The sequence below is a fragment of the Centruroides vittatus genome, unplaced genomic scaffold, assembly GCF_030686945.1.
Source record: "Centruroides vittatus isolate TY-2023 unplaced genomic scaffold, ASM3068694v2 contig_301, whole genome shotgun sequence".
Classification (NCBI taxonomy): domain Eukaryota; kingdom Metazoa; phylum Arthropoda; class Arachnida; order Scorpiones; family Buthidae; genus Centruroides; species Centruroides vittatus.
The window spans coordinates 2855618-2868957 of record NW_027121927.1 but is presented as its reverse complement, the minus strand read 5'-3'; the positions used below and the strand labels follow the sequence as shown (position 1 = coordinate 2868957).

Genomic DNA, 13340 nt, shown 5'->3' with positions numbered 1-13340 from the left:
CATCCATTATTATAATCGGGATACCTCTTGTAGATACATGAATACTTTCGGATGTTTTCGATAAATCTTTCCAGATCTTCTAGAGTAGCCACGAGAGAACATACACAAAAGCTCGTTTTCTGCCATTTTTGCACCGTGTCACAATGACCTAGATTTCACTGACTTCTGATTGGTGAATGGTACCGGTTTACGGTTGTATTGACTTCGAAAGTTGAACACTGCTCAACTCGCTTTTACGTTGGTTTTACGACCTGCTCAGGTGTAAAATATCATGGTCACGTGATTAAAAGCTTTTACGGCGAGGGGTTTTACGGCCCTTTTACGGCTAGTGGAGTCGCGGCCTGACATAGATATGTGGACCATTAACATCAACTAATACTAGCATAAGAAATATCCAACTGCTTTGATAATGTACTATACACACACTGCTGGAAACTATGTTACTGACACTATCTTTGATATATTGTGGAAAAATTATTTTGCATCTCTTTATCTTATTCTTAACACTATCATCCCTAACCCCAAGAGACCCAAGATGCTTTTGGACCATAGACAGACTTTGTATAAAAACTACACAAACAAAATTTAAAAACATCTGCCAAAGTAATACTTTGCAGATTATTTCAGTATTGATACTAGATTAATCACTCAACACTCTAAAGCCACTATTGTTTTAATGAGTGAAACTCAGCAAAACAATATAGCATTTGTGAAATAAATCAAGCACCATAAAATGATGTCTAAAGGAAAGAAAGTGATTGTTATGTTGAAGAACAAACAAGAAAAATAAGTGTTTTTTTATTTTATATATGTTGTTAACAATTTTTCTGGATTTTGCTCATCTGAATCAGACTCTGTCTTGTTTGAGCTAGATTAATGGGATTCCACTTTATTATTCTCTATTCATAGGTGAAAACAGTTACAAAATTTATTGCCAGAAGACTGTTTCATCATCAATCTGACACATTTTAAATGGAAATAAAAAATGTACTGTTTGCAAAACAAAATAAGATATGAAATAGGAAGCAAAAGTCAAAGTTTTATTGAAAAATTCAAAAAGTTCTACATGAGTTATATTTGTTTCATGAAGAACATCTAATCAATAGCTCATTTTCCATCATGTTCACTGGAAAGAACATGATGAGAAATGAATTACCGACTGGATATTCTTAGATGAAACAGTATCCTGTATGCATATAAAGTTTCTGGAGGTCACAGATTTTGTTTCCTTCATAAACTGTCCTTGACATATCCTCAAAGAAAGCAATCCAATAGTGTAATTATCAAGGAAACTAAGAGTGCCATTCCTTTCTCCATCCTCTGTAGTAAAACAGAATGATCAGTTTATGCATCAGTATATACCACACTTAAACTGAGCTATCATAGATACATTATACATTTCACAACAATAAACAGATTTTCTGACCCACAAATCCTCACGTGTCTGTTCACACGTGAGGATTTGTGGGTCAGAAAATCTGTTTATTGTTGTGAAATCTATCTATGATAGCAAAAGTGAAAATGATTTCATCAGAGAAAGAAATCAGGATTAAAAAAATAAGATTCTTTATCAATGCATTGCATATATCAATTGCAAAACACTGCTACTAAATTCTATCATCCAACTAATTTCATATAGCAGTAGCATTTTGTGTGTTTAAGTAGAGTTTACAGTGCACAACCAATCTTGGAATTCCCAGTTGTCTGCTAAACAGACAGAACTATGTTGGAAAGCAGGGATGTAATTTCATCACGCCTTCTACCAATAGAAAATTCTCCTTTCATGTTCCATGAATTACATGATGGCAGATCTTTTCTAAATATGAAAGAAAAGTTACATTGCACTTCAACAACAGAGTTTGTTTTGAATTTGTTTTGCCACCAAAAACTTCACTGCTGCAACTGCAGTGCCACTCCTAATTTTCCTTGGTGAATTCTCAAAAATTCTCACAGAAATTTACAGTTCTTGTCTTTTATACAATAGATCACACCCCGACAAGAAAAGTGACACAACTCAAAAATGCAGTACAATGCAAGTTACTTCCTGTTCTCCACTGCAAAGTCAACTTAAGTCACCTTTGCAATGGAGAACAGGAAGTACAGTGGTGCCTCATATTTCAAACTTAATTAATTCCAGATCGTTTGAACTCCTAATCATTCAAAGTCTGAAGCAATATTTCTCATAAAAAATAATGGAAAGTGAATTCATTCATTCCCTGACCCCAAACAATACCTATTTTGATAAACTTAAAACTGCAAATACATTATTTAATGTAAAAAATAAGATAATTACATGCTCTAATAATAAATCAAAATAATAAATTATCCAGGATTGCGCAAGCCGATGGTTCTGTTGTGCAATGGGAGGATGCCAAAATTCTTGCAAAAGTACACTCGCCAACGTTGTCATCCATAACGGAGAAATGCGAAATTTACAGAGCGGGTTTGTCTGGCAGATGTTTAAATTATAAAGATGCGACGGGGTTACCGTCATCATGGAAGTACATGGTAAAAAGTAACACACATAATAATGCTTCTACAGAGGCTCAGTAGATATATGCGTTAAAGGATAAGGAATTTTTCCTTAATGTTTACGGCCAGTCACCGTATTTTATTTGCATTTACATTTGTGTTTTATTTGGATTTTCTTATTTATTATTTGGTGTTATACTTGTTCTATTTGTTTAAATTTAAAATGTATGTTCTAATTTAGTTTAATTTTGAACGTGTTCGATTTTGTATTAGAGTCGAACAACTGTAACCTGAGGATGGCCCATAAAGTGGGCCGAAAACGTTAGTTATACGTAATAAATATATGTTCTCAGCAATAAGGTGTATTGGATGTATCTAGAATAAATCAAAACTTGAAAATAAATAATGTACAATAAACAGAAAATTGCATTTATTGGTTGCACACCATCAACTTCGGCTTCTTAACCATGGCTGCAAGATCTGCCGCACATGTATTGCTTTCATATTTTGTGATAAGTTCCTTTTCTAATTTCAATTGTCAATACAACAACCTTCCTTTAGACTTTGTTGCTTTCACATCCTTTTTTGACTCCATAGTTAAAAAGTAAAAGTTATACTGTATTGAGTTGAACAGAAAGTTTTTGCCAATTTTTAATAGCTGTTGTTACTTAACATAGTTGTATGATTTAACTGTAACAGTTGTGAAATTTAACACATTATTGCTAATGAGAAATTGTATTCTTTGTTTAGAAGGTTATTTTAAATTTTTTACTTCACATTTTGTTTAAATAAAATTGAGTTGAAATGTCTACAGATAAAAAGCATATCTGGCATGCTATTCTTTATAAATTTTGGAAACAATATAACACTGTATAAACAGTAAAAAAGGTTCATAATGTATATGGGGAAGATGTTCCCAAGCTTCAAATATGCAAATGTAGTTTAAAAAGTTCCGTCTGGGAAATTTTGAACTAATGGATAAACAACGTATGAGGCAATCAAAAGATATTGACAAAGAAAAATTGCAGGAAGAAATTATTAAAAATCAACAAAAAATACACAATATACATAACCAAACATACCAAAAGTGAAACAAAAAAAAGCACTGAAAACATACAAGTGTAATGCAAGAGTGAGAGATGACTTGCATTAATTGTTCAAGCACATTTTTTTCAGCGCATTCACGATTGAACTCTTAAGCATCATTTGAAATCCAAGGCAATTTTTTGTCAAATTTAGCATTTAAACTCTGAAGAGTTCAAAGTACAAGGTACCACTGTAACTTGCATTGTAAAAAGTTGATAAGCGTGCAAAGTGAAACATCTGCCCATGCCTTTTGGCACAAATCAACCTTAATTATTCAATATATTGAATTCTTGAATGACCATATGAAATTCATCCACATTGCATATCCTATGACTGTATACTTTATGTTTTACCTTGCATTACATTACAAAAGTTTTCTTTCCTAGTATTGAATACTGATTATCGTCACTGATTAAAAATTTAACTTATACTATGGATCAACTATTCATTGAGCCTGGTAATTTTAGATGTTATCTGGCTATGTATAACCATTCAGATACTGCCTTTTGCTTTTGTGGTACTGATAACCTTGACAGTGTTGAGCATATGATTTATTACTATCCTATATATGTGCAAGACAGACATTTTGAAATTAGAAATCCTCAGCCTAGATAGTAGATGGCCATATCCAGTTGATAAGCCACTATTCAAACTATTTCACCATTATGCTAATACAATATGAAAGAAGAAACTTTTTGTAATTTCTAATTTCTAAGCCTTTCTATGTTTACTTTCAAAGTAGAATACTTATTGTTTTGATACCTTTGTATTTATTTATTTACCTACTTTGTATTTTCAATATAGTACTCCTTTTGGAATGGAGCACTTAATGATAATAACAATAACAAGTATAAAATATCTGATGTAATGGAGAGTCATATAAATTTATTTATTTTTTATTTTCCATATGATTATGAGTTAGGATTCCATAAATAATATTACAAAATAAATAAATGAGAGATTATTTGTATGTCTCCCCATTTGCTCACAATCATGAAATCTATATCTAGAACAAGGTAAAATTTCATATTAATTTCATGCAGGTATTTTTACATATTATCTTGTACTTAATTAAAAATTAAGTATATAGATAATAATGTTGGATACAACATAATGTCCCTCAGGTTGCTGTCTATAAAATTTTTTATTTGGTTAACACCAAATTAGAAATTTAAAAACCTATGAAAGATATAGATTAGTAATCACGAAATTTTCTATGAATTCCACTGATTCCAAAGAAAATTTGCATCTACTTTGTTTTTTACCTTACTTTACTTCAAATTATTGCCCATGCTATGGATAATTTTATTTCATTCACTTCATAGTGTTTTATTGGATGTATACCTTTTTTTATTTTTTATTAATTTTATTTATCATCATTTACCTATTTCATTTTAACAAGTCTCTTTTTTAATGTTATGTTTGAGGAGTGATAATCTTAGGTCAATGATGATTTTACCTATTTACCTTTTGTCAATCACACAACAATTTTTTCTGAAAGCAAACATGTACTTTTTATAACATTCTGAATTTTCTTATTTTATTTTATTAATTTGATGTGTTAATATGAATTTACATTTGCTTTTATTTTTCTATAATGTTTTTCAATTAAGACATCTATTCTACAAATTAAGCATCTATTTTACAAACACATATCACACGAAATTGGTTTGATTGCATAACGTTTGCAGATAATCAATTAATCAATCAATCAACATTTATTTGCCACGGCTTTTGCCTTTACAAAGGGGGTTACAAAATCGTAATAACATTAATAAATACAGACATTGTTATACATAATTACAAAAAATAATGTTTGCAGATAAATCTTTTATATTTCTCACACCTCATTGAGGCAGAAGTGTTTTTCTTAAGTCCAAACTTAAAACACGTACATTTTTTTGATACACTTGCATCTTCCAAGTCATCATTCTCTTCAATTCAGAATTTCTCAGGACAATATTTTTGAAGAAAGACTTCAATGTCACATGGAAGGCACGAACATTCTGAGCTTCAAATAAGATGCTCTTTAATTAGTTGTATAGACGAGTTTTTCAGAAAGATTCCTCTTCTTACTTGATCATATTCAGGATTGTTCATCACAAAAATTATTCACGAATTTATTCCCACAATATTCATAATTACAAAAATAGCAGTGCAAGCAGCCATCGTTTTGTTATTCAAGAAACACATTTTGTCAAGAGTGTCTACACCTCCTTTGGTCGTATTATAATCAAGTACAGTATCTGGTTTCATACTGGTCTCGTCAACAATATCATCATCATGCATGTTGAATACTAAAGGATCCACAAATTGCCAAGCGGTTCATTCCCTGAACACTGATAGTTTGGTTATGGATTCACACCTTGACAAGATGTGGGGTTTTCTGGGTTTTCTTCACATCTTAAATTAATGTCTAAATAGGGGCCAATTAACCTTAAAAGAACTCCTGGAAGGCATCTCCCAAGGCAGATTGCCCAAGCATTGTGTTGCTGTAACTAACAAACTAAATTGGATACTAAAATGACAGCTTTATTTTTCTTTGGCACAAATGAAACAAGTGTTTTATGTTTCTGAAATCCAAACATGGTACTGTTCACTGCTCTTGTTTTGCTGGGCAGAAAATTTTGAGGAATTTCACATTTAATTTCTTTATTGTACCAAGAAATGTAATAATCTTCACAAGAAGATAATCAAACAGTGGTATACTAGTATTCCAATTTCACAAGTAACGTTGAATGAGCTATTTATAATAGGGAATACTAGCCTTTTCACAATGTCTGCGGAACTGTAAGATACAGTATATGGTCCCTCAGGTTATCATCTGCAATATACCTCTAAATTACTGCGACAGAGTGTTTTTGCATCATAAAGCAGAAATATTTTTAATCCATATTTTGCAGGCTTCTTGGGGATGTACTGAATCCATGCACAACACTCTCTAAAAGGATGTAGCATCTCATCTATTGTAGTAAACTCACTTAAATTGTAACTCCTTATAATTATGTACAAGAGTCAAAAATGTTTCAAATAGCTGCCAATTTATCAGTTTTCCTTTGTTCATCTCAAATAGCTTTATCATCAAATCTAAAGAACCTTAGTAAGAGCAGAAAGCTTTAATAACTCATTGTTGCATGTAAAATATATACCTGTGCCATCAGTCACTTGCAGTTTTCTAACATTGGTATACTTGCCTTTCTTTGCTCCAATCAAATACAACAATCTAATCAAAGCCAACAGTTCACTGTGTGTTATGTTTTTAGTCCCTTTCTCTTCCAAATTTATTGGAAACATTGTTGATGTATTTATTAGTGCAATCTACAATATTATCTATTATGTTCATATCCAAAAATTTGAAAAAAGCTTCACTCCTTGGTATAGGAAATGTCTTTACAATACAATGGAACCTCGCATAACAAGCAAACAAATTGTAAAAAATGTTTTTTTTTTTTTTAAACTTGTAAGTAAAAGTGTTGTTTACAATATTACTTATATTAGCCATATTTTAATAAGTTATGTTCAAAAAAAGTAAATTTAAATTTTAGGATACTTGTAAATGTGAGGAAAGTTTGCCCTCCCCATCCATGGAATTATTGTTGTAATTCCCACCAACGTTTATTGTAAGTTTCTCCCCGGATGTTTGTAAACTTGTCGTAGTTATATATTGATGTCGTTTTTAGTTAAACATATTACATTTTTTGTTATCGTTTTTAGCACTGAAGAGGGGCTGGAAACATTAGACCAGCCCAAAATGCATATGATGTAGTCTGTATAAAATAAAATCAATTTGCCAATGAGATTGCTATGGGATTGGTCTACCAATAATAATTTGGATTACAGAGGCTAAATTCGTCATATTATTGTAAAAAATGACTCGCCTAATGAGCGATGTTTCGCATAACGAATGATGAGAAGAGGGAAAATCCCGAATTCTGCGCATGCGGCATGTTCCATCAGTCTGTGTTTAGTACTCGTTCTGCTACCATCTTAATGTCGCTTCTGATCGCACATTTTTCAAACTTGTGTTCACCCATATTAGTTATAAACATCAACAACCATAGCCTGTTATATAATAAACACGCCAAACGATATGCCAAATTCTTGGGTCATTAAATTTAATGACCGAGTCCAAATTAAATTTTAGAAATGTCTGAATTAAAAATTAACTATTTATAATTATAAAATTTAATATGAGATGGAAACATAACTGCCTACCTCTAGTCAAATTAATTAATTTCTAATATTTGATTATAGCCTTTACATAACCCAAGAATTTGGCATATTGTTTGGCATGTTTATCGGACATATTAGCTGTGATTTTTTTTTGTTTTCTGCAAATCGAATTTTCATTTCAGGTTGGTTCATTCTGTGCTAGAAGAAAAGATGATGATTGACGCTCCTTAACAATCTATATTGTATAATTGTCTTTGAATAAACATTATACATAAAATATTTGAGTATTTTTTCAGCATGGAATGCATTATCATATTTTGCGTTAATTTATATGGGGAAAAACTGTTTTGCTTAATGAGTATTTCGCAATACGAGTAAGATTCTGGATAGGGTTGCCACCTATCCAGGTTTGACCCAGAGACTCCGGGTTTCACTGAGTTTTCTCCAGGCTCAATATTTCTCCGGGTTGTGCAAGAAGGTTCTCAAAGTCAGTTATTCCACTGGAATAACCGACTTTGAGAACCTTCTACCCACCCCCAACTTTCGCAGGTGTGGGGAATGAAACAATAGAGAGCAGGAGGCCCTCAGGGCAAGTTCCCATTAGTTGAGACACATTTGGCCAAGACACCTAAGAAGAAAGACGTGCGATTGGTGAGAAACACGTGGAGCAACGGGTACCCCTTTCCTAAAAACTTATTCCTTCCTAAGATCATCTTATTCTCTAATCTTTTTCTATCTCAATATTAAGTAGGTTAAGAATATAGCCCATTCAAATATTTTTCAGTACAGTAGAGCGTCGAAAAGTGGAACCAATTGGGGACTGGGGTCCTTCCAGTTAATGATTTGTTCCAGTTTCCGACTTTGTACGAAAAAATACATTAACCTGTCCGATGTTCAAATTTTTCTCCGTTGCGTATCGCTTCCTGTTGAATTTTCTCCGTTGCGTGTCGCTTCGTGTTGAATTTTCGTCGATTTTAAGCCTAACGAAAATTTTTATAATAATCATCGAGGCTATCGTATCGTTAAAAATTATTTCTGCATTTTGTACAAACAAAATAAATATATTAAAGAATATAAAAAACATGAAAATTACACTTTAGAAGTAAATTTAGTATCAAAAACATTCGATTCAGCACGACACAGTCCGACTGAAAATCGTTCCACTTTCCGGCCATTCCACTTATCGACGCTCTACTGTAATTAATCTTAAGGACAAAAATTTTAAATACCAAGATTTGCAGCATTTAAAAAAATGCTGCAAAACACGTAAATGTAGAATTAGACACCGATAAATTATATGATAACATGTCTTCTTAAAAAGATCATTCCTTTCACCAAATCGCTCGATTTGCCAACTGATAAAAAATGGATAAAAATATTTTCTTCTAATGTTTTCACTGAACTACCCAAACTTGTTGGTAAGATTCTATCAATACCTACAAGTAATGCATACGTGGAACAAATTTTTTTGATTATGGGAAATACCTGGACAGACAACCGTAACAGGATGAGGGTTGAGCTAGTAAAGGCAGAATTATGCGTAAAGCTTAATTTTGACGTGAGCTGTCGAGAATTTTATGAATTCATAAAGCCAGAAAATGCAGATCGTAAAAGCTGCAATGTCAAACAGTAAATATACATGGAAAAATCTACATAAATAAATAATTAATTACACATATGCCATTTTGTATCTTGCATATTTTTATATTTCTTTGCCTGTATTTATTTTATATGTAAATTGTTAGATTTGTTTTTTATTAGTTCTTAGTTTTATTAGTTTTTTTATTAGAAACTACTTTGTGATTATTAGAATTGTATTAAATTTGTAGAAAGTTGAGTTTTGAATTTGTTAATTTATATAAATAAAAAATTGTATATATATACATATGGGTTTTTTTTTTGTTTCTTAAATCATCGTCTCCGAGTGAGACTAAGTTATGAGGTGGCAACCCTAATTCTGGAACAAATTATGCTAATTAAGCGAGGTTCCACTGTATTCTTTTGTCTAGTTTTGGTTATTTTCAAATTCGGTTTTTTATTCCAGTTCTTACTGTTGTCTCTACCTAAATAGTACTGGCAATCATTATATTCAATATAATCTTTACCTTCTCTGCCATCTGATGAACTTGTCTCAGTGTTACTTTCATAATTACTCAATTCAACATTTTCATCATTTCAGTCATCTTCATTTTCAAATATTCCGCCATCAAAAATATCCATTTCATCATTATCTTTGTCAGATAATGCTTGTTTTAAAACTTCTGGTATTTCTCCTTGATGTTATCTAGCTTATAATACATGCAAAGACCACAAAAAATAGAACTAACTCAAAGAAAAATTGCACACAAACACACACAGATTGTAAAAATACGACAACTGCCATCTAGCTTTCATGACTGAGAAATAGTAATGGAACTATGAAAGGATGGTACACATAAGTTATTTACAGTTTCTTTTTCTCAACCACAGTTACATCTTATATTATGTGTTAGAACTTTGTATTGTGAAGTCCCAAAGGATCTTTGGAGTTTTCTATAACTTTTTCATTGTTGTGATCTCACCAGTTTTTTGCAGTCGGCTCAACATAGTTTTGATAGATGTTCCAATGGATCATTTTTAGCAACTGTATTATGGCACTGCTTAGTCAGTTTGTGAAATCTTTCAAAAGGAGCTAAGAATATAATCCACATTTTCTTCAGATTCTGTTGTTGATTTCTCAATTTCCAGTTTAATTGCATTTGTTCAAATGGCATGTTCCTGGGCAGTTAGTATTAAGCCTTCATTCCTTTCTTTAAAGTTCCTGATGTTAACCATTTTCTTATTTCTTCAGTATTCACTTTCCCTTTGATCATTTTCCAAAAATTGTATTGTATTCAGATAAAGTCTTCAGTATTCACTTTCCCTTTGATCATTTTCCAAAAATTTACCATGTAGTTGTTTTTATTGCCAGCTTTATATTGATATTGTTATTACATGGTATATATATCAATGCCTAGAGCTATGCTGGACCAAAGTCAAGGCATATGTATAGAAAACAAATGATTGTATGTGTTTGTTTATATGCTGTTCATATATATGTATCTGTGTTTAAGAACATCCAGATAACGTAACTGTGTTTAGTGTAGCAGTATTCTATAATATGATGTATGTATTGTGAAGCTCTAATGTTTCAAGACTTTTGTCTCTGTGCATAGTATTACATCTGTATAAGAAAAGACCTTAGACACAATGAATACCCCTATTCAATCTCCACAGACACTATTTTCTGAATAAGTTCTGAGTATTTGCAATTTTTTTAGCATATGTATTTGTTTTGTTTACCAAAGAAGGTGATGTCTACTTGTGTAGTCTGTTGTGGATTTTTTTTTTGTCTTATTATGGAACAGTCATATGTATATTTTGTGTGTGTTGTTTTCTACAACTGTCTGAGGTGTGTATATGTAGTATGGTTCCTGGATGTGTAAAAGCTTTTGAGTGTATTATATTTGCTATTTGGTTTTGTCAATGTAAATAGTCAGTTAAAAGCTTTGATGCAATATATTGTAATTTGCATTTATAAAAACTTGTGCATTATATGACATTTCATATAAATGTTATCTGTAAATGTTATTTTAAAAATTGCTTTCTGTAGTTTCTTATATATATGATCTTATCTTGTACAGCAATCATAAACCCTTCTGATTCTCCAAAAGCATACCCATGAGTCAGCCAACAGTTTGATAATCTTCTGTCAACATGATCTTGGCCGAGATCTTTGGGTGCCTACTTGGAGCTCTTTCTGGGCACAATATATTGAAATTAGCATTTGTAAAATCTTGTTTATTAAGTGGCATTTCCTGTAAGTGTCGTCTGTGAACGTTGTCTTTTAAAAAGTGCTTTCTGTACTTTTGCTTGGTGGTGTTTGTGCATTGTATATTATCTAAAACACAACAGTCCACTAAACCAGTTTATATTAAATATTTTCAGAATTTAACTGATTCAGTGTTCTGGTGTTTTTAGATTTATATATGCCACTTCCTGAGGTTTTAATTTGTGTATTTTTTTAGATCCAGGACAATAATGGTGTAAGTTTAATGGTATGTTTCGTTAACGTTGTACTGTTTTTGTCTGCAAGTTTTGTGTAGTCGTGATATTTCTTGTTTTCTGTACAAAGATTCTTGCAGTATTTATGTATATTTGCTGTGTAAGTTCAAAACATCCGTCAGACTTTTTATGAATGACTTAGGATGGTATTTGTTGTTTTGTTAATGTTGTTCATATTTCCCTCTGGAGTTTTTCTAGCTTTCTGTATGACTATTTCAATACTGGGACAATAGTATGTTTATTGCTTTAAATGTGTTTTGCATTCAGCTGTGTTGTTAGTACAGAGTTTAATGTGCTGTTTTATTCTTTTGTTTGTCTTTGTTTTATTTGTGCATGTTCTGTAAGTTTTGCTTGTTGGAATCCAAAATATTTATAGACTTCACCCTCATTCATGGATCAATGACATCTCCATTTTAAGACCATCCTTCTTTAAAATTCGTTTTTCTATGCAAAGCATTTTGCCGGGCCAAACTCCACTTGAATCTCAGTGGAACGTTATAACTTCTAATTGGTGATTTATTAGTTGTGTATTTGAAACCATGTCTTCTTTCATCTGTTTTTATCTTCATGACTAGGTGCATAGATAGACACAAGGCATTTCTTCATCTTTATTCAGAATCTCCTATAGGCCGATATTCATTTCGGGCATGAGCCCCTAATCTGTCAGCATGACTTCCGGGATTTCTTGTAGGTGGTGTTGACATGTATACATTCTGTTTAAAATGTGTATTTTAACATTAAAACAATTTTAACTGTAAATAAGTAATTTTAAACGGAATGTATACGTGTCAACACCACCTACAAGAAAACCTGGAAGTCATGCTGACAGATGAGGGGCTTATGCCCAAAACACGTATCGGCCTATAGGATGTAGAAATGCCCTGTGTCTATCTATGCACCTAGTCGTAAAAATAAAAACTGGTGATTTATTATTATTGTAGATAAATTTATACTATATAAATTATAATTTAAGAGATATTTAATTTTTTCAGTTAAAAAAAAAACGATTTATATTTTGATATCTAATGGTAATTTGTTGTTCTTCTTTTCACCAGAAGACAGATTGGAGTTCCAATACCTATATTTTAAGAAAATTTAAAATTTCACCACTTAGATATACTATTTACAGCTACAGAAACAGATTTATTAAGGAACAAATAATGATAAAAATCAAATTTCCTCTAGTAAGCTTTATCCAATAATAGTCACACAAAAAATAAACTTTTGAAAACACAAACATACAAAATAAGGTTAATGTTACCTATGGTAGCGAACATGGCGGCTCGTCTCTGAAACAGTGTGGATTCACGTTCTAACCTAACCTAACCTATTCTAATAAATTACCTCTATTCTAATAATTTGGTTGACAATAATTATGGTAATTTATTAGAATAGGTTAGAACATGCATCCCCACTGTTTCAGAGACGAGCCGCCATGTTCGCTACCATAAGTAACATTAACCCAAAAGGAATATAGATAATTACATAGACAACAACTTTCTATCTTACAATACACATTTACTTTA

The 13340-nt window shown here is 31.7% G+C and overlaps 1 protein-coding gene across 2 annotated transcripts in view; it reads right to left on the bottom strand.

The window, feature by feature from the left end:
* The window catches only part of LOC136972763 (dual specificity protein phosphatase 16-like), a 93292-nt gene that overhangs the window by 79181 nt on the left and 771 nt on the right, over nt 1-13340 (bottom strand). The gene's annotated exons all lie outside the window — the stretch shown is intronic.